This window comes from Arachis duranensis, chromosome 10 (genome assembly GCF_000817695.3).
Source record: "Arachis duranensis cultivar V14167 chromosome 10, aradu.V14167.gnm2.J7QH, whole genome shotgun sequence".
Classification (NCBI taxonomy): domain Eukaryota; kingdom Viridiplantae; phylum Streptophyta; class Magnoliopsida; order Fabales; family Fabaceae; genus Arachis; species Arachis duranensis.
Window position 1 is genome coordinate 25,234,529 of NC_029781.3, and position 27,431 is coordinate 25,261,959.

Here is a 27,431-nt window from a genome sequence, read left to right on the forward strand (position 1 = left end):
AATTCCTAGGGAGAACGACCCGAGGTTTGAATACTTCGGTTTATAAAATTAGGGGTTTGTTACTTGTGACAAACAATCTTTTGTATGAGAGGATTATTGTTGGTTTAGAAACTATACTTTCAACGAGAATTCATTTGTGAAATTCTAAACCGTCAAAAATCCAATCGTCAATAACTCATACTCTGATTTTACTAAAAACCTGCTTAATACCCTTGCTAACTTAAGCATCAGAGTCCCTTGCATGTACCACCACCCTCCGGTGACAAAGGATCAGTAGCATAGCTAGTCAAACAAGTCGGATGCAACAGCTCTGGCCACCACCCACCAGTCAGACACGTCAACACCGACCAGTACAGAAGATCTCATCCGAGATCGACCTACAGTTTCAGGTTACCCTCGGAACACTTTCCTTTAATGCCTTGCAAGTGTTTGTTGAAATTCTTGGAAGGATGTTATAGTAGAATTTTATGCTCTTGGCTTGGAAAGGTAACTTTGGAACTCTTGAGTTACTAATGTCCAAGTAATTGATGATTGGGAGCCATTGACTCTAGTTCTCACTAATTGAATTAGTGGAAAGCTAGGACTTATGGACTTGGATTGATATAGCTTATTTGACTTTCCTCTACTACTAGTTAGAGGATGACTTAATGAGATTGATCCTTGCCAATTCTTAAGTTGTGGTTAGTGATTAGGATAGAGATCCTTGACCACCAACCCTTGCCAAGACCTTTTTAGCCATTAGTTTACTTCCTTGCCATTTATCTTTCATGTCTCTTATCAAAACCCCAAAACATACTCCATAACTAATAACAAGACACTTTATCACAATTCCTAGGGAGAACGACCCGAGGTTTGAATACTTCAGTTATTAATTTTAGGGGTTTGTTACTTGTGACAAACAAATGTTTGTATGAAAGGTTTGTTGTTGATTTAGAGACTATACTTTACAACGAGGTTTCATTAGTGAAATTCTAGACCACACAAAAATCCAATCATCAGTGACCAGATGCATCATTCGACCGACGCGTACGCCTGGCTGACGCGTGCGCGTGACAAGCGGCACATGCCTCACTTATGGAAACACGCTGGCCCAGTTTCAAGCCCATTCTACAAAGTAAAGGCTGGGAGTGAAGGAGGATGAGAGATACATGTCATTAGTTTAGTTTTTAGATAGTTTTTGAATTCTAGAGAGCAAAACTCTCACTTCTCTCTAGGTTTTGGTGTTCTTGTTCATTTTTATTTGAATCCTTGGATTAGATCCTTTTTAATTTCAGTTCTTGTTATTTTAATTGTAGTTTCTACTCTCTAATTTTACTTAATACTCTTGCAATTTTACTTGTTTTGGTTTTTATTTTGGATCTTGTTGGATTTTGATTTTATCAATGCATTAGAGTTTTTCATGTTCATTAGTGTTATTTGGTTTGTTATTATCAATTATTGTTAGTGAGTAGCTTTGATTTGGATTTATTTCTCAATTTTATAATGTCTTCTTTTAGTGCACACAAGGTGTTTGTGAACTTCACTAAAGCTAGTCTTTCATTATGAGTTGACTAGGACTTGTGAACTCAGGTTAATTGTATTCTCTTGACTTTTCTTCATTTTTAGAGGATAACTAAGTGAAAGCAATAGACAGTTTCTATCACAATTGGTAATGACAATAAGAATAGGAACTTTAATTCTCTCCCGTAGCCAAGACCTTTATATTAATTGATTGTCATTCACTTTTACTAGTTTTGATTTCCTACTTTTCTCATTCTAAATTCATATCTCCTATTATTATGTGCTTTTAGTTATAATTATCTTGATTCATGCTTGTTAGTTAGATAATGCTTGCTTGATATTTCTAGTTATATCAATTTAATTGTTAGTTGGATGTTGCTTTTATATACTTGTCATTTTACTTCTTCCGTAATCAATCCAAACCCCCAAAATTCCTAACCAATGATATGCATCATGTTGTAAGTCCTAGGGAAGACGACCCGGGATTCTACTCCTGGTTATTGATTTGATTATTGTGACATTCTTGTAAACTTTGACTTGAGGATAATTTGTCGGTTAGGACTATACTTTGCGACATTGAATTGGAAAAATCCTTTGGTCAATTCTTTACCGGCATTTATCCTCTATCAAGGAGTTTTAGAATTGTCATAAGATATATAAAAGAAACTTGTTTTCAACCGCTGTGATCATCGCTTGTCTTATGAAATTTTTGAAAATCGAAAATTAATTATCTAAGATCCAGATTTATATTTTAATTATAAAAATCTTAAAATTTACTTAAATTGTATGAATAATCAACATATTCCAAGCATAAGTTCATTAAGTCTATGCTGAACCAATTTAATTTTTCATATTTTGCTAAACCTCAAACATAAATCAAACACGGCCTTCAGCCCATCACATAATCAATCACGGCCTCCGGCCCAAGCATAATCAATCAACACTCAAACCACTATAATAATCCGACATAACCAGTCATAATCACAAGTAATGAAGTTCAAATACAATCAAGAGTAATTATATCAAGTATGGCAATTAGTAGTTAAACAGAAATATTCACATAGACAAACTAAATACAATACGCACACCCAAATAATATCACATAGATGCATATGAAGCATGCATGTCCTACTAGTCATGAGCTTACATGTCGGTTATCTTGCCAGATCCTGACACGAATAAGTGGGATTAACCACCGTCCTTACCCAAATATTCTACAAACAAGCAGGACTCATCATCGTCCTTGCCCAGAACATGCAAGCAGGATTAACCACTAATGAGCAGATATTTTATACGCTTTTTGGCATAGTTTTCATATAGTTTTCAATATGTTTTGTTTAGTTTTTATTAAGTTTTTACAGGTTTTAGTGTTAAATTCACATTTTTGGATTCCACTTTCAGTTTGTGTGTTTTTCTACTATCTCAGGTATTTTTTGGCTGAAATTGGGGAGTTGGAGCAGGAGTCTGATTCAGAGACAGAGAAAGCACTGCAGATGCTGTCCAGATCTGACCTCCTTGCTACAAAAGTACAAATAGGGCATTCTCAACGGCTATAGAAAGCTCAATTTCAGAGCTTTTCAGCAATGTATAATTGTCCAAACTTTGCTTCGGATTAGAAGGCCTAAAACTGGCGTCTAACGCTAGCTTCCTGCCCTCTTTCTGGCGTTCAGCTCCCAAGGAGCAGAGTACAGCATTCCACACCCAAGAGACCTCATAGCACATGGATCACATCAAAGCTCACCCTAAACACTCACCAAGTTGGTCCCAGAAGTAGATTTTAGCACTAAAAAGACTATTTTATCCTTACTAGTCATTAGTTTATTATTTAAAAGATTTTATTTATGTTATTCGGACATCTTTACCATCATTCAACATATTTTTGTCTATCACATTATTTTTCACATTAGTATGAGTTTCTAAACCTCCTAGGTTGAGGAGAGGAGCCCTGCTCAGTCCTATGAATTAATAAAAGCATTACTGTTTCTTTTCAATCCGTGTTTGATTAATTCTAAGATGTATATTCATTCTTCATCAATATAGATGTGTTGAAGTGGCATAAGCTTATCACATTCTACAAGGGTTCAGAGTGCGTTAAGGACTTCTCGAGACATCAGTTCAGCCGATTTAAGGGGAGACTAGAGTCTCTGTGGTAGAGGCTAGAATCAAGGGCGCAGCATCCTCTAATTCGGAAGATTCGACCTTGTCTATGGCGTTTTGAGTAGAATCATAAAGGAGAATGAACTGCAAGAGCTTCACCCTCAATCAAAATGGATCCGCACTAACCTTGGGGTTCAGATCTGGAGGAGTATTGGCGGCTGCTCAAACCAGCATCAATCACATACAGCCTGCCATTGAAAAAATCACTCACAAGCAAAGAAAACAGTACTAGAAAAGTTAATTCAATCCTCTTTTCATAGTTTACACGACTTTTGAGTTCGAATTACCCTTTCTCTTTATTCCTTTTTATGCAAGTAAAAATAACATACCAACATCTCCTACTCTTTCATCTGCTTGACTAAGACCTGCAGGATAACCATAGCTTGCTTCAAACCACAATCCTCATGGGATTGACCCTGACTCACTCAGGTATTACTTGGATGACCCAGTGCACTTGCTGGTACAGCTGTACAAAGGTGTGGGGATTCGTGCACCAATTTTTTGGCATCGCAGCCAGGGTTTGTTGAGTTTGGACAAACTAACGGATTGTCTTGCTCCCTAGATCAAGTACTTTATTTCTTGATCATTTTTAGTTGAGTCTTTTTATTTTATTTGAGTCTTTTAATTTTTTTCTTCTTCTTTTCTTTGTTTAATTTTTGTTTTTGGTTTGAGTCTGTTTGTTTATTTTCTTGGTTAATGTTTCGAAATTTAGAGTCTTTGTTTTTACTCTCATTGCAATTTTCGATTTTTCGATATCTTTCTTTCAAAAATTTATCAAAAATAGTTTCTTTAGTTAAATCCTGTTTCAATCTTTAAGTTTGGTGTCTTTTTGTGTTTTTCTTTTGATTTTTCGAAAATTTGATGTTTAATGTTCAAAAGTTTTAAGTTTGGTGTTCTTGTTAGTCTTCAAAGTGTTCTTGAATTTTATTTATGTTTTGATCTTAAAATTTTTAAGTTTCATGTCCCTTTGTCTTTCCCTCCAAAAATTTTCAAAAAGATGGGACATTAGATCTCAGAATTTTAAGTCTTGTATCTTTTTTATTTTTATTTTAACTATATTTTTGAAATTTTAAATTAAAAATTTAGATTTCAATTTCAAATTTTTATCTTATCTTATCTTAGTTGTCAAATTTCAAAAATCAAATCTTTAAAAAAAAACTTATCTTTTTCAAAATTTTATCATATCTTATTTTAAATTTAAAAGTTTAACTTTAAAAATTTCAAAATTTAAAATTCAAAATTCAAAATTCAATCTTAAATTTCAAATTTCAATTTTCAAAATTAAACCTTTTCAAAACTCAAATCTTTTTCAAATCTCTATCTTATCTTTTTGACTTTTTCAAAAATTCAAAATTTAAGATTTCAAAATTTAAAATTTTAAATTCAAATTTCAAATTCAAATTTCAAAATTTAATTTTTTAGTTTGAATTTTCAAATCTTGAATTCAAATATCTTTTTAATTAGTTGTTTATCTTCTCTCTCCTCTCTTTCAAAACTTCCTAACTGATTCTTCTCTCTCCTAATTTTCGAAATATCATCTTCTACTCTTCTTTCTTCTTTTTTTTCTTTTTAATTAATTAATTTAATTTTGGATTAAATAAATAAATAAAATAAAAACAAAAATATTTTAATTCTTATTCATCTTTTCTACTTCTATTTCTTCTTCTATTCTTATTTCTTCTTCCTCTTCTTCTACCTTTCTTCACTATGAACCCAAGTGGGAGTGAAGAGTTCAAGAAAACTCTAGGATCTTATGCAAATCCCACTGCTAACTTCTATGAAAGAAGTATTAGCATACCTCACATCAGATCAAGTAGCTTTGAATTAAACCCTCAACTCATTACCATAGTGTAGCACAACTGCCAATTTTCTGGACTTCTATAGGAAGAACCTACAAAGTTCCTAGCAGACTTCTTAAAAATTGCTGATACTGTACAACATGAGGGAATGGACCAAGAGGTCTACAGATTATTGCTCTTTCCTTTTGCTGTAAAGGATCAAGCAAAAAGGTGGTTGGATAACCAGCTCAAATCTAGTTTAAAAACTTGGAAACAGTTAGTAGACAAGTTTTTAAATCAATACTTTCCCCCAAGGAAGATGACCCAGTTAAGACTGGACATCCAAGGCTTCAAACAAGGAGATAGTGAATCTCTTTATGATGCTTGGGAAAGGTATAGAAGGATGGTAAAAAATGCCCCAATGAAATGTTTTCAGAATAGTACAGTTGGACATCTTTTATTATGGACTTTTAGTCATGGCTAGAATGTCCTTGGACCACTCTGCTGGAGTTCCATACACATGAGAAAGACTATTCAAGAAGCTCAAGAGCTTTTCAAGACAGTTGCTATCAATCAACATCTGTACTCATCTGCTGAGACTTCTATAAAAATAGAGGCTAAGGCAGTTTCTACTGAACTTAACCCTCCAGAACAGGATGACCCATTGACTCGCTGATAAACCACTATTTTATGGTTTATATTGTGTTTAATTGTGTGGTTTTATCATGATCCTTATCCACTTATTCATTAATTTAGCATGCATTTATATTTCCTTCCTGAAATTATTACATGATTGAAAACTGCTTCCTAGAGACTTTTAATTATGCATTTTAATTCTCCTTTATTCCATTCGACGCCGTAATCTGTGTGTTAAGTGTTTCAGGCTTTATAGGGCATGAATGAGTTGGAGATAGGAAAGGAAGCTAGCAAAAATGGAAGGAACACGAGAAATTGAAGAGATAACCAGCGAGAAGTGACGCGGCTGCATGGCTCACGCGGCCACATGGCTCACGCGTTCGCGCGAAAGAAGAGATATTGCAATGACGCGGCCGCATGGCTCACGCGACCGTGCGGATTGGAAAAGCACAAGTGACGCAGAAGCGTGGACGACGCGAACGCGTGGCAGGAAAAACGCGAATGATGCGTCCGTATGGATGACGCGATCGCGTGACGTGCGCGATCTGCATAATCTGCAGAATTCACTGGGGGCAATTTTGGACCCTATTTTGACCCAATTTTCGGCCCAGAACAGTAGACTAGAGCCAGAGAACATGCAGAAACCAGGAACAACATTCTCCTCTAGGTTTTTTCTTTCTACACATTCATAGTTCTTAGGATTTTATTTTTCTACCACTTTTTGCATTGGGATACTGAGAAGAGTTATTACCTCATCAAGACTTCGTCATTCTAGTTTGTTTTCTTTAATTGGCTTTACTCTTCCATGTCCTTTGCTTTGTTTAATTTTACCATTGGAATATTTTTAGGATTATTTAATACAAGGATTACTTTTATTTTTAATTAATTATTTTGATTTTTATTTACAATGTCTTTCTTTAATTCCTTTTCATATGTTATGAATTTTACATTCACAATGAGCGAGTAGTTCCCTAACTTGATGGGGAGTTAATTGAAAGGAACCCTTGAGTTGGAAAGCTTAAAAGAAAGATTGTAATTGGGTTTATTGTTGGATTGCCCTCTAGTCACTAACACCAATCCCTTTTAATTAAGTGGGTTGCAACTTGTGAACGGACGTAGCATTCCAACTTGTTTGACTTTCCCTTACCTAGTAAGAGATAACTAAACAGGATAACCTTTAATTATCAATTAATCTAGAGAGTAATCCAACAATAATGGGGCTTCCAACTAATCAACTCCCAGTCAAGGCTTTTATTTACATTATTCAAATTCTCCAATTTAATTTCCTGTTTACTCAACTCAAACCTTTTTGAAAACATCTTATTAATAAAATAGCACACTTTTCTACAACTCGTTGGGAGACGACCTGGGATTCATACTCCCAGTATTTTAATTTTAAATTTTTGTGACACCTTTCTAAATTGATAAGTGCATTTCTGGCGAGTTAAGAACTATACTTGCAACGTATATATTTTAATAATTTTTAATTTGCCAATTTCTGCCCGCATCAATTTTTGGCACCGTTGCCGGGGAGTTGCAACAGTGTGCTAATTTATTGATTGGTATTTATTTTAATTGCAATTTTTCTTTTCATTTTGTCACTATGAGCTGTATGTTTCTTTCGTTAAATGACGCGTTCACTTCCTGATCCAAGCTTGCCAGTATTTGACCCTGAAATTGAAAGAACTCTTTCACGTATAAGGCAAGCTCGGCGTCGACGACTCATCTTTGAGGACGAACCTGAACTGTCATCTAAGGAAGAAACAAGCTCCCTCTCTACTGATCCAGTTCATTTACGTTAGATTTTGAAATAAAGTCTTCACTACTCAACTTGATGCCCAAGTTTCATGGGTTACCTGCTCAAGAGCCTATCAAGCATCTTAGGGATTTCCAGACTGCTTGTTCTATTGTTAAGCGTGATGGCACTGATGAAATCTCCATTTTGTTGAAAGCCTTCCCGTTTTCTCTGGAAGGAAAGGCAAGAGAGTGGTACTACACTCAACCCATAACAACTGTTTCCAACTGGGATACACTTAGGAGAGAGTTTCTGGATAAATACTTTCTAGCTAAAGTTGTCGATAAGCTGAGGAAGGACATATCTATGATCGTTCAGGATGAATCTGAGACCCTCTATGAATACTTGGAACGCTTCAATAATCTTCGAGATGCATGCCCCCATCATATGATTGACAAGATAGTGTTGCTCGGTTACTTTACACAGGGTTTGAAATCTCAAGATAGGACCACACTGGAAGGTTCTAGCAATGGTTCCATGAAAAAGTACAAGACTACGGAAGAAGCATGGCAATTGATCAGCGACTTAGCTGACTCTACTAGGAATCATAGTCAGAGATAAAGTCGGTCAAGAGCTATTGTAGAGGTATCCACTAGTAAAGAGACTGCTGCTATAGCTCAGAGCTTATGTGAAATGACTAACTTGCTGAAGCAGATGCAACTGAATCAACAACAGCCTCAGCAAGTTTAGCCTTCTCCATCACAGCACAGCCAGCAGTTGGTTCCACAAAGAGTATGCGGGATCTGTGCAGATTACAGTCACTATACCGATGAGTGTCCGCAACTCCAACCAGAAGACAACACTATAGCAGCCACTCATAACTTTCATGACCGCCTCAATCAAGGGTACAATCAAGGTGGCAACTATAACCAAGGATGGCAGGATAACTCTAACCAAGGTTAGAGAGACAATTCTAACCAAGGTTGGAGGGACAATTATAATAGAGAAGGCAGAGATAATAATGGAAATCAGAGGTGGAATAACAATAACAACTTTAGGCAGCAGAATTAGAATCAGTCCTACAGAGCACCTCATTTAAGATAGCCTCAAGCATCTCAGCAGATCTCTCAGATCACTTACCACTCTTCATCTTCTAATGATGAATTACTACAAGCCATTGATCGGAGACAATAGGCCATGGAAAACAACCTTACTTCTACTCTGAATGGTTTGAATTCTACTTTGCAAGCCCTTGTCTCACAGATTGGATCAATGAACAACTACAACAACCAGTCCTCAAGCTCTGGTGGACTCCCCTCTCAACCATTACCCAACCCAAAGGGTGGTATTAATGCCATCACCCTAAGGTCCAGAACCACATTGCAAGAGAAGAATCAGGAAGAGCCAAACCCACCCGAACACGCCTCAGCTGAAGAGGTAGTAGAAATAGAAGATGTTGAAGAAGAAAAGAGCATGCAAGACATGGCTGAACAAGAAGACACCAAATCACAGAAAGAAGCACCAAAGGGCGCAGACACTATAGAGGACGCCGTTTCTATTCCATTTCCACAACTTGCAAGGAAGCCCAGGAAGCAGTTGGAACCTGATCCCAAAATGGTTGAAATATTCAAAAAGGTTGAGGTAACTGTTCCCCTTTTTGATGTCATTCAACAGGTACCTAAATATGCAAAGTTTCTAAAATATTTATGCATACATAAAGATAAAATTACTGAATTAGAAACTATTCCTTTAGGAAGTTCTATATCTGCTTTAATGGGAAATATACCTGAAAAATGTAGTGATCCAGGTCCATGCATGGTTAATTGTACCATTGGAGGTGTGATATTTTTTGACTACATGTGTGATTTAGGAGCATGTGTTAGTATAATGCCTTTATTTTTATATGATGTTTTGAGGCTCCCTCCCTTGAAAAGGTCGGCAGCTCGTTTTGTGTTAGCAGATAAAAATATTATTACAGTGGCTGGAGTTGCTGAAGATGTATTACTGGGAATCAAATGCCTCACTTTCCCCATTGATTTTTACATCCTGGAGATGACCCAAAATGACTCAGAGAAGCCATCATCAATCCTAGTCGGAATACCTTTCTTGAAGACCTCGAAGTTCAAATTAGATGCTTTTGCAGGCACATACTCTTTTGAAATAGACGACCGGGTAGTAAGCTTCAATCTGAATGGAGTTATGAAACACCCTCCAAAAGACCGTTCTATCTTCTAGTGTGACATTATAGATGAAACCGTAGCTGAAGTTTACCGAGAAGAGTTTGAAGATAAGTACATAGGACAAGGTCCAAGTGTGGGGAATTCTGAGGACAATGCAGGTACTTTACCACTGCCACCAGTTCCAGATAATCCAGAGCCTGACCATGAACAGAAGTTAGAATTGAAACCCCTCCCTCCACACCTCAAATATGCTTACCTTGAGGACAAATGCTGGATCGCCTGCCAGGTAAATCATATTATTGCTTTTTAGATGGTTACACAGGCTATTTCCAAATTTATATAGCTCCTGAGGATCAAGAAAAGACTACCTTTACCTGTCCTTTTGGGACTTATGCTTACAAGAGAATGCCCTTTGGCCTGTGCAATGCACCAGCCACTTTCCAAAGGTGCATGATGAGTCTTTTCTCTGATATGATTGAGGACTGTATGGAGATTTTTATGGATGATTTTAGCGTTTATGGTGATTCTTTTAACCTTTGCTTGGATAGTTTATCTAGAGTATTAGATAGATGTGTCAGTACAATCCTTGTATTGAATTTTGAAAAATGTCATTTTATGGTTAAACAAGGAATCGTACTGGGACATGTTGTATCTAATACTGGCATTTCTGTAGATCCAGCAAAGGTGGATGTTATTTCTAGTTTGCCTTACCCCTCTTCTGTGAGGGAAGTCCGTTCGTTCCTTGGCCATGCAGGTTTTTACAGGAGATTTATAAGGACTTTAGTAAGGTAGCACTTCCCTTATCCAGATTACTGCAGAAGGATATTGAGTTTGAGTTCTGTGAGGATTGCAAACAAGCGTTTGATAAGCTGAAGACCAACCTGACTCAAGCTCCAATTGTGAGAGGACCAGACTGGAGCCAGCCGTTTGAAATCATGTGCGATGCTTCCAACCATGCAGTAGGAGCAGCGCTAGCTCAGCGTGAAGGTAAGGATCCTTTTGTTATTGCTTATGCGTCTAAGATTTTAGACACTGCCTAGTCCAATTATACTACTACTGAGAAAGAGCTTCTTGCTATTGTTTTTACTCTGGATAAATTCTGAGCTTATTTACTTGGTACTAGAGTAGTAGTGTATTCGGACCATGCAGCTTTAAAGTATCTATTAGCTAAAAAGGAGTCTAAACCAAGGCTCATACGTTGGATACTGCTATTACAAGAATTTGATTTAGAAATAAAGGATAGAAGTGGTAACCAGAATCTAGTGGCAGACCACTTGAGTCGCCTTGAGCACATTAAGGATGATTCTACTCTTATAGATGATAATTTTCCATTTGATAACCTGCAAGCAGTATCTGAGGTAGTCCCTTGGTACGAACCTGTAGCTAATTATCTAGTTAGCCGCATATTTCCTCCACACTTTTCTAAGCATCAAATAGACAAGCTGAAAAGCGAGTCTAAATATTATATATGGGATGACCCATATTTATGAAGATGTGGCGCTGATCAGGTAATTAGACGTTGTGTGTCTCAATCAGAATTCCAGTCCATTTTAGAGGCCTGTCACTCATCTGAGAGTGGAGGACATTTTGGCCCTCAAAGAATAGCTAGAAAGATCTTAGACTGTGGATTCTGGTGGCCTACTCTTTTTAGAGACGCTGCTGAGTTTTGTAAATCTTGTCTCCCATGCCAAAAATTTGGTAATATATCCAGGAGGGATGAGATGCCTCAACAAATTTTGCTTTCATGTGAAATTTTTGATGTTTGGGGCATTGACTTCATGGGTCCATTTCCAAATTCTAATGGTTATTTTTATATATTGTTAGCTGTGGATTACATTTCCAAATGGGTGGAAACAATTCCTACCCGCACTGATGATGCTAACACTGTTGTTTCCTTTGTGAGAAACCATATTATTTGCCGCTTTGGATCACCACGAGCAATCGTGAGCGATTAAGGCACCCATTTTTGTAACAGGAGACTAACAGGATTAATGAAGAAGCATGGGATAATTCATAAGGTTACAACAGCATACCATCCTCAGACCAATGGGCAAGCCGAGGTGTCAAACAGAGAGATAAAGCGTATCTTGCAGAAGATAGTAAAACCTCATAGAAAAGACTGGAGCACCAGGCTACAAGATGCACTATGGGCATATAGGACAGCATATAAAACACCCATTGGGATGAGTTCTTTCCGCTTAGTTTATAGAAAAGCTTGTCATCTCCCAGTTGAAGTAGAGCACAGAGCCTTTTGGGCAGTCAAGGAGTGCAACATGGGAATTGAGAAAGACAGAGCTGAAAGGAAGTTGCAACTGCAAGAATTGGAGAGCCTTCGCCTAGAAGCTTATGAGAACTCAAGAATATACAAGGAGAAGATGAAGGATGTACATGATCAGCACACCAAGAGAAAAGAGTTCCAACCTGGGGATTTAGTCCTCCTTTACAAATCTCGACTGAGGCTCATGCCAGGCAAGTTGAGATCAAGATGGGAAGGTCCATACAGAGTAGAGAAGGCCGAACCATACGGAGTTTATCACCTAAGCCATCCATCAAGCTCTGAACTTATCAAAGTTAATGGACAACGTCTGAAGCTGTACCATGGCGAGAAGATGCAAAAAAACAAAGAGCTTGAGATCTTCCTCTTGAAAGATCCCCACATAGCAGAAGATTGAGCTAGTGGAGCGTCCAACTTACGGACGTTAAAGCAAAGTGCTAGGTGGGAGACTACCCACCATGTTATGATCGTTCTTTTCTTTATTTTTAGTTTTTCCTATTCAATAACTCTTCTCTTTATCAGTACTTTCGTGCATCTGCATTTACATACTTTTATTTCTTTAAAAAAAATGCCACGCGACGCGACCGCATCAGCGACACGTCCGCGTCGAAAGGAGAGGGGAGAAAATAAAAACGAACAGAGAGTCACGCTGGAGCGTGGCTGGAGGCGTTCCAGTGACACAAATCGTCCCACATGACCGTGTCACTGACGCGTCTGCGTCACATAGAAATAATGGCCTCCCACGCGACCGCGTGCCCCACGCGGCCGCGTGCCCTGATTTTTGACGTAAAAAGGGTGCACAACGAATTATTGTGCGAGAGTTGTGCTGGATTGGTGCTGGACGCACAATCCCTATCACGCGACCGCGTCGCCGACGCGTTCGCGTCATTCCTTTCTGAAGCCCACTCATGCGATCGCATGCCCCACACGATCACGTCACCCCAAATTTGGCAAATATATAAATTCGAACAGAGAGTTGTGCAGGCGCGAGGCTGTATTCGCGCCAGAAGCATAACATGGGTCACGCGACCGCGTGACCGACGCGACCGCGTCAACTGAATTAAAGTGTAATCACGCAAATGTGTACCCCACGCGGCCGCGTCGCTTGCGCCGCATAGCTCAACCTAAATTGCCAAAATATCTTATCTTTCTCTTCTCCAAATCCTAATTTTTCGTTTCCCTCCTTATTTCTTCCTTCTCCCTTCTTCCTTCTATCTCACCTTTCACTCTCTCTCTCTCCCTTCTTTTCTATCATTCTTCTTATTTTATATGCTATTTTCTTTTCTTTTCTTTTTCTTTTCATTATCCATATTTTCTTTCTTCTTCTTTCCTTTTTACATGGTGTTAGAAATTTATTTGAGTCATTATTCCTCATTATATGCTTGTGGATTGTTACAAATTGTTTGGCAATTATATATTATTTTCTTTAAAGGGTTGCTTGCATGTTTACTTTAATACTTTCTATACCTTATTTACCATGCATGCTATGTGTTTGTGAAAAAGCCCATATGGCATTATGCACTTCTCTATTATACTTTCTACTATTCAATGCTTGCTTTTCATAATCTCCCTTTACTATTGTATTAATTGAATTTAATTGTCAATACAACATGGTGATTTATTATATGTAATGCTTGGTCTATGCTACTCATGCCCTTTTCCGGCATGCCAATAAACACCTTGCATTCACTTGTCATTATATGCACTAGCTATTTTCCATCGATGATTTTTCACATGTACTCATGAGCATGTGTTAATGTCAGTTACATCTTAATGTGCATCCATCACCATCTTTTCCGTTCCCTTCCTTGCTATATCGGTTTGAATTTAAATTACCTACTCTTCCCTTTTTCAGGATGGCCACCAAGAAAGGTAAGGAGAAAGCTACTCCCAAACCCCAGCAAGAAGAAGAACTAAAAGAGCATTAGTGGCAGAACCTTCTTCAATTGCAATCAAGCCCTCAACAAAAAGAGTTAAGAGGATCATAAAGGTTGATGAAAAGGAGAAAGCCTTTCTAGCAAAAGGACACTGCGCGATTTCCCAATCGCTACTGTGAGCAGATGTTCCCTATCCTGGCAGAAAAGAGTTATAACAACGAATATCTTCTTATCCTCCCGCCCAATATTGCTACCTTTGTTGAGCCGCAAATTGAACGAAGACAATGGGGTTTCCTACAGAGACAGCCATGGCAGGTCAATCTTTCTTGGGTAGTCGAGTTCTACTCTAACTTCTACCTGCCAACCCTGCAGTCTGTCTATGTCCGTTAGAAGCAAGTCCCTATTACAGAAGAGGCCATTCAAAAATCTCTAGGTCTTCCCCCTATTCCAGAAGGAATGGACGCCTTTCAAGAAGCCGCATTCAAGCGCCAGAAGTACCAATTTGACTGGGACGCCGTTCTCAGAGTTATCGCATTACCTGGCAGCCGTTGGATCTACGGATACCATCGTACCCGCCCTAAGGGAATATCGGCTTCATCACTTACCTTGGAGGCTTGCGTATGGGCACAGATCATGTCCCATTACGTCTTTCTGAGCACCCACGAGTCCTCCTTCACTGTGGACATGGCCGTTCTACTATGGTGCATCCTTACAAACCAACCTCTGAATCTACCAAGACATATCTGGAATGCCATGGGACACGTACAAATTGCAGGCAACTTACCTTTTCCCGCCTTGGTCTCAGATCTTGTCTCAGCAGCCGGAGTCTCCTACAGAGCTGGGGATACCAAAGCCATCCTTCCACGGGATGATCAGTATTTCCCTAACGGGAAATACCTCAGACTTCCAGCAGCCACTACAAGCCTTCCTACTGCACTGGTTGAAGATATTCCTTCTTTAACACCACAAGCACCTACAACAGACAAACTGCTCCAGCAGATAATCGAAAGGTTGGATCGGCAAGAACAGAAAGCGAAGTTAAGAGAGCGCCGTAACAACCGCCGATTCAAACACCTCAGGGAGCTATTTAGAGGAGATTGCAGAGACTCAGACACCCCGGAATCCACTTCTTTTACCAGCACAGGGAGCCATGATTGTCCCGACTGTGGAGATACTGCTACCAGCCCACCCCTGTTCCTGACAGATGGCACCGGGGACGGTGCAAAGCCTTAAGTATGGGGAGGTCGGTCAGTACCTGACTTCCGGAGGTAATTTCTCTTCCCTAGCACCAATAAATTAGGATATTTTAGTTAGATTTTCTTTCTTTTATAGAATAGGATAAATTGCATAGTAATAGGTTAGTTGCATGCATGTTCTACTTGATTGAAAAGACAATAAGTTTCTTCTAAGACTTTATCTTTGGAACAAAATTTCACTAATTTTAATAAAAAAAATTTTTTTATGATAAATCTGCTTGAAGTTGTATTTGGAACATGATTTTTGAGTTAAAGAACACATAACCTGTGAAGATTTGAGCCTTTATGCATGGTTACATTATTTAACCATAATTATTTTATTCTTGTGTGTTTACTTCTCTATGATTGTAATCTATATTTTGTTTCATCTTATATGTCCAATATTTTTTGTGTTTGTATGCTTGCATATGATTGAGGCCATTATTTGTTTAAACTCACTTATCCAAATTAAGCCTACCCTTTTCAATTACCTTTTTTAACCACTTTGAGCCTTTAAATCCCATTTGTTCTATATTTTACCACATTACTTGGCTTTAGCGGAAAAACAATTGTATATCCCAAATTGAATCTTTGGTTAGCTTAAGATAGAATTGTGTATGCTAGTTAAGTATGGGAAATTATGGGAACAAAAGTTATTAAGGGAATGCGTCATGATAATACAATGGGAATTTGGATACCTACTCATGTGAAACTATAAGAATTAAAAATCTATGTGCATTGATAAGCTATGTTTATTTTTATGTCTAGATTTAAAAAAATCAATAAATAAATAAGGGGACAAAATTACCCCAATGCTGAATTAAGAATTCATAGATTAATGCACATATGATAAAATAAGCTTACTTAACCATATATGTATCCCTACCCTTACCTTGGCCCCATTACAACCTTGAAAAGACCTCATGATGTTTGCATTGGTATATTAACTGTTGTTGATTGGTTAAGAGAAGAGCAAAAGTTAGAGAGCATGATTAGAGAAGGATAGAGTGATTACCCTATACACTAGAGAGATTAGAGCGTACATACATCATCAGTGAGGGTTCAATGCTTGAATTTCCATGTTCCCTGCTTTCATGAGCTATCTTCTTGCACTTTTATCTATCTTATTGTATAATGATAGAATTAGTGGAATTTGATTTGTAATTGTTTTGAAGAGCTTATTTACTTTTGATCAAGTGGGCAAGAATCATATAGTTGCATTCATATATATATATAGGTTGCATTGCATTGCATGAGTTTCTGCATGTTCATACTTATTTATCTTATCTCCTTCAGTTAAGCATGAGGACATGCTAATGTTTAAGTGTGGGGAGGTTAATAAACCACTATTTTATGGTTTATATTGTTTTTAATTGTGTGGTTTTATCATGATCCTTACCCACTTATTCATTAATTTAGCATGCATTTATATTTCCTTCTTGAAATTATTACATGATTGAAAACTGCTTCCTAGAGACTTTTAATTATGCATTTTAATTCTCATTTACTCCATTCGATACCGTAATCTGTGTGTTAAGTGTTTCAGGCTTTATAGGGCATGAATGAGTTGGAGATTGGAAAGGAAGCTAGCAAAAAAGGAAGGACCACGAGAAATTGAGGAGATAACCAGCGAGAAGTGACGCGGCCATATGGCTCACGCGTTCGCGCGAAAGAGGAGAAATCGCAGTGACGCGGCCGCATGGCTCACGCGACTGCGTGGATTGGAAAAGCACAAGTGACGCGGAAGCGTGGACGACGCGAACGCGTGGCAGGGAAAAACGCGAATGACGCATCCGCATGGATGACGCGATCGCGTGACGTGTGCGATCTGCATAATCTGCAGAATTCACTGGGGGCGATTTTGGACCCTATTTTGACCCAATTTTCGGCCCAGAACAGCAGACTAGAGCCAAAGAACATGCAGAAACCAGGAACAACATTCATTCTACACAGTTTTAGTTTTAGATCTAGTTTTTACTCCTCCTCTAGGTTTTTTCTCTCTACACATTCATAGTTCTTAGGATTTTATTTTTCTACCACTTTTTGCATTGGAATACTGAGAAGAGTTATTACCTCATCAAGACTTCGTCATTCTAGTTTGTTTTCTTTACTTGTCTTTACTCTTCCATGTCCTTTGTTTTGTTTAATTTTAGCATTGGAATATTTTTAGGATTATTTAATACAAGGATTACTTTTATTTTTAATTGATTATTTTGATTTTTATTTACAATGTCTTTCTTTAATTCCTTTTCATATGTTATGAATTTTACATTCATAATGAGTGAGTAGTTCCCTAACTTGATGGGGAGTTGATTGAAAGGAACCCTTGAGTTGGAAAGCTTAAAAGAAAGATTGTAATTGGGTTTATTGTTGGATTGCCCTCTAGTCACTAACACCAATCCCTTTTAATTAATTGGGTTACAGCTTATGAACGAACGTAGCATTCCAACTTGTATGACTTTCCCTTACCTAGTAAGAGATAACTAAACAGGATAACCTTTAATTATCAATTAATCTAGAGAGTAATCCAATAATAATGGGGCTTCCAACTAATCAACTCCCAGTCAAGGCTTTTATTTACATTATTCAAATTCTCTAATTTAATTTCCTGTTTACTCAACTCAAACCTTTTTGAAAACATCTTATTAATAAAATAGCACACTTTTCTGCAACTCGTTGGGAGACGACCTGGGATTCATACTCCCAGTATTTTAATTTTAAATTTTTGTGACACCTTTCTAAATTGATAAGTGCATTTCTGGCGAGTTAAGAACTATACTTGCAATGTATATATTTTAATAATTTTTAATTCGCTAATTTCTGCCCGCATCACTCGCCAACTGCACACCCTTGCCCATCAAATGCTGGAACTACAAGAGGCTTTGCAAGAAACTCAGGCTTCTAACAGGAATGTGGAAGCACAGCTGAGTCAAACAAGGCAGCAATTATCTAAGCAAATAACAGACGAATGCTAGGCCATTCAACTGAGGAGTGGAAAAAGCTTGAATACCCAACCTCAGAACAGCAGAAGGTCAGGAAAAGAACAACTGACAGAGGATAACTAGGTCTCTGCACACGATGACTCTGGGCATTCAAACTCCCAGGGAAGTGTCAATGGGCGTTCAAACGCCCAAGAAGGTATATCTCCTGGCGCTGAACGCCAGGTAAGGGTAAAGATTGGGCGTTCAAACGCCCAAGGAGGCAGCACCCTTGGCGTTGAACGCCCACAAGGGGATGATGCCCCTGGCGTCATACGCCAGGAAGGGTGCAGTAGCATGGGCATTGAACGCCCAAGCAAGGGATGTCAGTCACTCACTGATAACAACCCTTCTAAGCAAGCTAGTAACCCCCTGTCCAACACATATAACACTCGGCCTTCATGAACTAAGATTGATGAATACAAGGCTAAGATGCCATTTCCTCAGAAACTCTGTTATGAGGGAAGGGATAATTAGTTTGCACGTTTTGCGGAGTATCTCAAAACATTAGAGATCAAGATCCCTTTTGCAGAGGCTCTTGAACAAATACCTTCTTATGCTAAGTTCATGAAGGATGTCTTAAGTTATAAGAAGGATTGGAGAGAGACAAAAAACAGTCCTTCTCACTGAAGAGTGCAATACAATCATTCAGAACAGCTTACCAAACTTAATGATCCTGGAAGCTTTATGATACTATACACTCTAGGTGATGCTAGTACAAGGACAGCTCTATGTGACCTTGGAGTAAGCATCAACCTAATACCTGATTCTTTAATAATGAAGCTTTGTTTGACTGATGAAGTCAAGCTAACCTGCATATGCCTTCAACTGGCTGATGGGTCTGTTAAGATACCATTAGGAGTAATTGAAGACATGATTGTCAGGGTTGGACCCTTTGCTTTTTCCACTGACTTTGTGGTGTTGGACATGGAAGGGCACTAGAGTGTATCCCATATTCTAAGGAGACCCTTCCTAATTACAAGATGGACCCTCATTGATGTTGAAATAGGGGAAGTAACCCTGAGAGTCAATGAGGAAAAGTTCGTACTGAATGTTGTCAAGGCTATTCAGCATCCAGACATCCATGAGGAATGTATGAGCATTGACCTCATTGATTCCCTGGTGGAAGAGGTCAACATGGCCAAAAGCCTCAAGGAAGGGCTAGATAATATCCTTGTTGATACTCAGCCTGATTCAGAGGAACTTTTGGAAACCTCTGAGGAAAAGGAGAAGCCTCCAAAGCTTGAGCTTAAGCCATTACCATCTTTCTTGAAATATGCATTTCTGGGAGATAGAGACAACTATCCTGTAATCATAAACTCTGCCTTAGAGCCACAGTAAGAGGAAGCACTAATTCAAGTACTAAAAACACATAGGACCACTATTGGGTGGACTATAAGTGACCTTAAGGGCATTAGCCCAGCCCGATGCATGTATAAAATTCTACTGGAAGATAATGCCAAACCAGGGGTACAACCACAAAGGTGATTAAATCCAGCTATGATGGAAGTAGTGCAAAAAGAAGTCACTAAGCTCTATGAGGCCGAGATCATTTATCCCATTTCTGATAGCCCCTGGGTGAGCCTTGTCCAAGTTATTCCTAAGAAGGGAAGCATGACAGTGGTGCATAATGAAAAGAATGAGCTAATCCCTAAAAGGACAGTTACAAGGTGGCGTATGTGCATTGACTACAGAAGACTCAATGACGCCACCAGGAAAGATCACTTTTCTTCACCCTTCATTGACCAGATGCTAGAAAGACTAGCAGGTCATGCTTTTTATTGTTTCCTGGATGGATATTTCGGGTACAATCAAATAGCAGTGGATCCATAGGATCAAGAGAAGACAGCATTCACATGTCCATCTGGCGTATTCGCCTATAGACGAATGCCATTTGGCCTGTGTAATGCGCCTACCACTTTTCAGAGATGTATGCTATCCATCTTCTCTGATATGGTAGAGAAATTCCTTGAAGTATTCATGAATGACTTCTCTGTTTTTAGAGACTCATTTGACTCCAGTCTTGATCATTTGACCCGAGTTCTGAAAAGATGCTAAGAGACAAACCTAGTTCTAAACTGGGAAAAATGTCATTTCATAGTAACTAAAGGCATCGTTCTTGGATATCGAATCTCAAATAAAGGGATAGAAGTGGATTAAGCTAAGGTGGATTGATGCACCACTATTTCGTGGTACATTTTGTGCTTAATTCAGTGAATTTTATCCACTAATCTCACACTTATTCACAGAATCCGCATGTTCTACACTTTCCTTCCTGATTTTGTGCTATGGTTGAAAACATGCTTCTTTGGCCTTTAATTCACTATTTTTAATCCTCTTTTATTACCATTCGATGCCGTGATATGTGTGTTAAGTGTTTTTAGGTTTTATAGGACAGGAATGGCTTAGAGGATGGAAAGGAAGCATGAAAAAGTTGAACGAATACAAGAAGCCGAAGAAACTGCAAAGCTGTCAGCCCTGACCTCTTCACACTCAATCGATCATAACTTTAGCCGCAGAGGTTCAAATGAAGCGGTTCCAATTGCGTTAGAAAGCTAACGTCCGAGGCTTCAAAATGATATATAATTTGCCATAGTGGCCATACAGCTAGGTGATGCGCACGCGTGCATCTGCAAAAAATTTAGCGTATCAGAATTCGCCCCCAACGATTTCTGGGCTGTTTTTGACCCAGTTCTCGGCCAGAAAACACAGATTAGAGGATGTAGAGTAGAGGAATCAGGGAAATTTCTCATTATTCACAATTTAGGTTTTAGATGTTGTTTTCTAGAGAGAGATGCTCTCTCTAGGTTTTAGGATTTCTCTTAGTTTTAGGTTTATTTCTTCCCAATTCTAGGTTCAATGTTCCTTTAATTTAGTTTCTCTTCTACTCTTATTTGTCTTAGCATTCTAGTTTATTTATTCCTCTTGTTGATTCGCTTATTTTCCAATTTGGTTTATGAACTCCATGTTAGATTTGATTTTCTATTTAATGCAATTTGAGGTATTTCATATTTGTGATTGCTTTTCTATGATTTTGTGTTGTGCCTTCCAAGTGTTTGATAAAATGCTTGGGAGGGTTTTAAGTTAGATTTTTCTCCTTTTGGCCTTGGTTGAGTAATTGGTGACACTTGAGTTATTAAACTCCTTTGTTGATTGATAATTGAAAGTTTTTGATTGATTTGGATTCCAGTAAAACTAGTCTTTCCTTAAGAGTTGACTAGGACTTGAGGAATCAAATTGATTCGTCCACTTGTCTTTCCTTCATAATTAGAGGGTTAACTAAGTAGAGTGATGAACAATTCTCATCATAATTGATAAGGATAAATGGGATAGGATTTCCAGTTCTCATACCTTGCCAAGAGCATTTACTATTCTTGCTTCATATCTTAAAAAAAAACCCAAAACACACTTTTCCATAACCAATTATAAGCACACTTCCCTGAAATTCCTTGAGAGACGACCCGAGGTTTAAATACTTCGGTTATTAGTATTATCAGGGGTTTGTACTTGTGACAACCAAATTTTTTGTATGAAAGGATTTTAGTTGGTTTAGAAGCTATACTTGCAACGAGAGTTTATTTGTGAATTCTAAACCACACAAAAGTCCGTTCATCAAAAATGGCGCCGTTGCCGGGGAGTTGCAAACGTGTGCCTTATTATTGGTTATTGTGAATATTTGTTTTTTACTTGTTTGATAGTTTTTGTTAGTTTTAGGACTTAGTTGCTTATTTTTTATTAGTTTTTGTTTTTATTTACTACTATGAAGTCTCACCCCTTTGGCTACGAGTTTAGTTCAAACTATGTTGTAGGAAATGGAAGCTGTGATGCGAACATGCATCAAGGTTGGGACAATCAAAGATGGGAGGAGCCACAAGGATTTGATCAATCCTCCTGGCAACAACCCCCTCCAATGCACTATGACCAACAACCATTTCATGATGCATACCAAGACAATAGTTATGGTGGACCTCTTCGTGACAACCAACCTCCACCAAATTACTATGGTCAAGAGCCATTCCAGGGTGCGTACCAAGATGATAGATATGGTGGACCCCCTTGTAGCTACCAACAAGCACCACCATATGCCTATGAACCCCTTCCTCAACATAGCTTTGAACCACCGCACTCACAAGCCCCTTTTCACCATTCACCTCCATATGACCCTAACCCATATCCACCATACCAACCACCTTATGAGCCGAATGAACCATACTTAGAACCACCCCTATTCCAGCACAATTACTCCCAAGAACCACCACTTTAATATACACCATCTCCTTATCCTTATCAAGAAGAATCACCTTCCTATCATGAACCATTCTTTCCAACAAATGAACCCTCCTATCCACCCCAATCTTTATTAGATAACAACACACTTATCTCTAATCTCAATGGTCTCTCCTCTAAACTCCAATATCTTATATCCCGCAGGGACCAACCCTCCACCTCCAATATTCAACACTCAAGCTTCAGTGCACCACCACCCTCCGTGCAAGAATACCCATACCCATCAATCCAAGAGCAACATGATCCCAATGATGCTATTGACATGGAACAAGAGAGAAGGAATCGTCTTAGGGACGCAATGGATCGGTTACACGCGGCCTTATTTCCAGAGGAGCAAGAAGAGGCCGAAAATGTGGAGGTAGGAGAGACCCTTGAAGATGAAGGAGTAGTTGAAGGGAGTTGTCGTGAAAAGGAAATCATCAAGGAGGAGTACGATTTTATAATAAAACAACTAGACGAAGCTGCAATAGTTAAAAAGGAAGTGGTTAGAGACTCAGGAGATGCGGAACCTCCATGGGATAGTCCAGTCATAGAGCCTCCTTCCAAGATGTTTGATGTTGATGTTGAGGAGGGTGTACAACCTTCAAGGTATATCATGGTTGAAGACTTGGAAGAGGTTGATCAAAAGTGGAGATTAAAGAAGAAGAAGCACAACCTCCCATGACCTTGGTAAGCAATGAAGAAGAGATTGAATTGGAAGAAAGCTACCAAGAGGTAGAGGTTGAAATTGAAGAAGTTTACAAAGAGGTGGAAGTTATCAAGAAAGAACACACGGGAGTGAAGCTTGAAATCACCTTGCCAAAGTTATTGGAGACCCCTCCACCTAAGTCGCCATCATCCTTCACAACATTCAAGTGGGTAAAATTCATATCCCTTAACTTTCTCATTCCACTTGAATATAGTTTCCTTGAGACAGATGGTCAGCTTTGAGCTCTTTGTGGCATTAAGAGTAAGAGGAAGATGGTCAGTGGGAGGAATTGTCAAGCAAGGTTCAATGGGTCTAGGAATTGAAGCTCTTTGTATGCTCCAACTTGAAATGCAAAGGTTGGTGTAAAGCTCGATTGAATGGGTCTAGGAAGTTGTTTGGCCGCTTCAGTGAGAATTCAGATTACTTGCCACCCGATTGGAACAATGGTGATCAACACAAAGACGGTTGCAAGAGCAAGGTTTGGGACCCCGAAATTCATTCTAGCAATCAACACTCTTGTGGCCTTGTCACTTGCTTCAACTTGTTTAAAGGTGTTATGCGCCTAGTTTGGGATCCCGGAGGCTATTGGAATTGCAAGCATTGGTGGGGATTCCTGGAAGAGTTCTAGCATAAGCCGCCGTTACAAGGAGCTCACCAAATGTCCAACTTAAGGACTTTAACTAAAAGTGCTAGGTGGGAGACAACCCACCATGGTATGATCTTTCATTTTTATCCTTAATTTTATTTTATTCTATTTTTATTAGTATCCAGTCATAATGTCTGCATCAGCATCTGCATTCTGCATTCTGCTTCATGAAAAAAAGTGTTCGACGCGCAAGCGTCATTGACACGTACGCGTCATGCATGAATTCGCAACACCAAGGAAGTAAACAGAGAGTTGGGTGGGCGTAGCGCTGGAAGTGTGCTTTGTGCACAAGCAAGCCCACGCGTACGTGTCCCTCACGCGTGCGCGTCGCTTGCGCTTTCAGCGGACCACGCGTAAGCGTCCCTGATGCGTATGCGTGACCCAGGAAATTGGTGTAAATAGTGTACTGCACAGAGAGTTGTGTGGGAGCGAGGCGGCCTTCGTGCAAATCGCACAACCTAAGTTACGCATGCGTGTGCCAGATGCTTACACGTCACTTGGATTTTACGCGACCCACGCATACGCGTGCTGTACGCGTACATGTCGCATGCGACACACAATTGACACAGTCCGCCAGATTTCAATTCTATCCCTCCCCCAATCCTAATTTCTTCTTCCCCCTTTCTTCCTACTTTTCTCAATCACACTCTCCTTTACCTCCCTATTTTCATCTTCTTCTTTAAGATTCCTTTTTTTTCTCTCTTACTAATTATCTATTTTTGCATTCTTCTGATTGGTATTAGACATTTATTTGGGTGATTGCTTTCTTCTATATTTGCTTGTGGATATCTTGCGGAGTGATTTGACAATAGACATTATTAATTTTGGGTTACATACATGCTTTGATCAACTACTTTACTCCACATGTTTTACATGCATACCAAGTGTTTGTGAAAAATCCCTTATGGCATTGCGAATTCTCAATTATTTTATTCTTCTACTTTAATGCCTATTTTTCACAAACACCTTGCAATCCTACATATTAAGCTTAATTGTCAACATAAACGTGATTATTATTTTGACATATGATATTCATTCTTGCTATTGATGCTTGATCCATGCTTCTCATGCCTTTGCTTGCATGCTTTTTAACCTCTTGCATCTAGTTACCCTAATATACCTTTATTGACTTCAATTGATGTCCTAATTGCATGTAGTCGCGACCATATATTTAAGACATTCTCTTTTACCTTAGCATTGATTATCACTTGGACTTTCCTCCTCCCGGTTCTAGCTACTTGAATTACATGTCCCTTTCCTTTCTCCCTTTTTCAAGATGGCCACGAAGAGAGAAAATGAAAAGTTTCTAACTGGAGCAACCAACAAGTCCATCTGCACAACCTTCGGTAAAAAGCAACAGTTGTAGCAACCCGTCCACTTGCACATCTAAGCATGAACCGAGGACGGTGCAATCTTTAAGTGTGGGAGGTCGATACCGACTTTCGTGGGTTAGTTAATCCCTTGTCTTAACACCAATATTTAGTTTTCTTTGTAGTTAGTTGTTGCATTTGCATATTTGATTGCATGTTTGTTACATTTTGTGCATATCTTACCACTACTTGGTTGAAGTAATAATTTCTTTTTTAAGAAACCTTTTTATAGTATTTCAATAATTTGAATTAAAATTTTTTTAAACTTTCTTGAAGAAATTGATTTTAGAACATGGTTTAGAGCTCGAACACACAAAACTAGTGAGATTTTGAGCCTATTTGATTGGTTGCATTTTATCAAGCAATATTTTATTTTGGTGTGTGTTGTTCTCTCTAAAATTGTGATCTATATCTTGCTTGATTCTATATTTCCATGGTTTAATGTATGCATATACTTATATGATTGAGGCATTGTTTCACTTAGCTTACATACCCATATGATCTTACCCTTTCATTATCCTTTGCAAACCAAAGTTGAGCCTATTTTACCCCCTTTGTTCTTTACTTTAGCACATCACTAACTCTAAACGGAAAATAATAATGTCCTTAATTTGAATCCGTGGTTAGCTTAGACTAGTGAAAGTGTTCTTGATTTAAGTATGGGGAAGCTGGGTTTGAAAATATTTAGTTTGAGAAACAGGTGCTGTGTATTCTTGAGAAAATATGAACAAGAATGTCAAGCACACGTTTATGCATGCAATACCTTAATCATATGCATTGATAAAGACAAAAGAAAAGAAAAATAGAAAAAATAGAGAAAAAGAAAAGAAAAAGAGCAAATAAATAAAAAGGGGACAAAATGCCCCAAAGTAAATGGTGAAAGTAATGCATATGAGTTGTACTAAAACTGGGATGCATGAATATGTGGCAAAACATAGTTAATGGGTAGTTAGGCTCTATATTATGATTACATGGATTGTCCTAAGTTAGGTAGGAAGTTTAGGCTAATTAAGGATTCAGATTTTAGTCCACTTGACCAAATACAATCCTACCTTAACCCTAACCCCATTATAACCCTCAAAAGACCTCTTGATATGTGTATCTGTGCATTAATTCTTTGTTGACTGGTAGAAGAAGAGCAAGCCTTAGAAAGCAAGATTAGTAGAGAATTGAGAGAATCGAACCTTAAACACTTGAGTAATTAGAGTGTATACACTTCCCGTGAGGGTTCCATGATCGACTCCTTGTTCCCAGCTTTCATGAGCTATTTTCTTTTGCAAGTTTACTTGTACCTTATTTTATGACTTGAATTAGTGAGATCCAGTTTATATTTCTTCTTGAAGGATTTGTTTACTTTTAACCAAGTAGGTAGAAACATTTTTTGCATGTAGTTGTATTCATATAGATAGGTTGTATTACATAAGTTCTACCATTTTGCCTTCACTCTTATAGCTTCTCTTGAGCTTAGCACGAGGACATGCTAATGTTTAAGTGTAGGGAGATTTGATGCACCGCTATTTTGTGGTACATTTTCTGCTTAATTCGGTGAATTTTATCCACTAATCTCACACTTATTCACAAAATCTGCATGTTCTACACTTTCCTTCCTGTTTTGTGCTATGATTGAAAACATGCTTCTTTGGCCTTTAATTCACTATTTTTAATCCTCTTTTATTACCATTCGATGCCGTGATATGTGTATTAAGTGTTTTCAGGATTTATAGGGTAGGAATGGCTTAGAGGATGGAAAGGAAGCATGCAAAAGTGGAAGGAATACAAAAAGCCGAAGGAACTGCAAAGCTATCAACCCTGACCTCTTTGCACTCAATCGATCATAACTGGAGCTACATAAGTCCAAATGAGGTGATTTTAATTGTGTTGGAAAGCTAACTTCTGTGGCTTCGAAATGATATATAATTTCCCATAGTGGCCATATAGCTAGGCGACGCGCACACGTGCATCATGCGCATGCATGCATCTGCGAAAATTCAGCGTATCAGAATTCGCCCCCAGCGATTTCTAGGCTATTTTTGACCTAGTTCTAGGTTCAGAAAACACAGATTAGAGGCTGCAGAGTGGAGGAATTAGG